The sequence below is a fragment of the Hibiscus syriacus genome, unplaced genomic scaffold (genome assembly GCF_006381635.1).
Source record: "Hibiscus syriacus cultivar Baekdansim isolate YM2019G1 unplaced genomic scaffold, ASM638163v2 tig00110730_pilon, whole genome shotgun sequence".
NCBI classification, from domain to species: Eukaryota; Viridiplantae; Streptophyta; class Magnoliopsida; order Malvales; family Malvaceae; genus Hibiscus; species Hibiscus syriacus.
Window position 1 is genome coordinate 666,719 of NW_024062844.1, and position 1,450 is coordinate 668,168.

General features: G+C 37.7%; 1 pseudogene; it reads right to left on the reverse strand.

Annotated features, from left to right (window-relative positions):
• Positions 1–282: 282 nt before the first annotated feature.
• Positions 283–789, reverse strand: LOC120139210 (annotated as a pseudogene).
• Positions 790–1,450: the final 661 nt, after the last annotated feature.

The window sequence follows — 1,450 nt, forward strand, 5'->3', positions numbered from 1 at the left end:
TCCTATGTCTCCTTTCGTTCTACTTGAATTGAAAGTGCGATGCTTTCTTCTGTTCTACTTTAGAGGATAATTGAAGTGTTATGCCTCCTTTCGTTCTACTTGAATCGAAAGTGCGATGCTTACTTCTGTTCTACTTTATACGAGAATCGAAAGTGTTATGCCTCATTCTTTCAACTTGATTCAAAAGCGCGATGCTTCCTTTTGTTATTCTTGTTCACCTTCATTTCTTTCGTCTTTATCCTCTTATACAAGGTTCCTTGACATCACTTGCCTGTGAAGCTTTCAAGTCCCATGACACATTAGCTTTCCAGAGTGATCCTGCTCCATGTGGTTCAGATGGTATGTATTTTCATTCTGTGGTTTACCTCACTTGTACTTATCTTCCTTGTCTCCTCTGTTCAACTTAAGAAGCATGTTGAGTTTCATAAAATTCTGATACTTCGGCGTTGACATGAATGGATTCTTTAAGTTCGTAAGGTAGCAGCGAATTGGATCTATGTATAGTTTTCACAGCATGATTTATAACATCATGAACTACAGGATCATTGTGGACACAGCTTGTAGCATTGGTCAATGGATATATTTTGGGATCGATAGCTTCCACCATCAAATGGTGAAGCATCCCAGCACACTTGCTTGCTTGCTTTCATAACTCGCACGAACTCGGCCATCGCGTTTTCTTTCTTGTTATGCTCTTCGACGGCAAAGCGAGTAGGATTTTTTGATTTCGACACTGTTATGGGAACCCTGGGAAGGGCATACTCCATCCAAAGTGGTGTTTGTCACCATTGGTTCAAAGAAGGTTGATTCAATGGATAAATTGTTGAAGAAGATAATTGGGATGGAAATAAAAGGGGTTGTAGAAAATTGGTGCAAGCAACAGAGGAAAGTGACAATCCGATGGAAGAAGCAACAATAGTTGAGCTGATTTAGATCTACAACAAATGAAAATAGCAGCAAACGGATGAAGGAAAAACAATCGACTGAGAAGAAAAGCAACAATCAATGGAAGAAACGAAACAACATCAACGAAACTGGAGATCGACTATCGACGACGCAATAGTGAAAGAAAACAAAGATGTCAGGATCTTTAGCGAATGATACCATGTGAGAAAGCATCCATGGAGGCTGAGAGTGATGAAAGGCAGGTGGCTGAGTTGGAGAACGGTGGTTGTGGGTGTTTAGATTTAGGTTTAAGAAATAAGAAAATGAAAAGAAAGAACTAAAAATTTTTTATTGTAACTATGACTTGCCTCAATTACAAACCAAACTTGGGTATTTATAGCCCAAATATAACAACCCAAAAATAACTCAAAACAAATTAACAAACTAACAACTCATTACAACTTATTCTAACACGTACCCAGAAAAACTGTTTTATGCTCAAATTCTAGTTTAATGGACTTTGAATTATTTTTTGAAAACTTTGAACAAATTCAATCATTCCAAA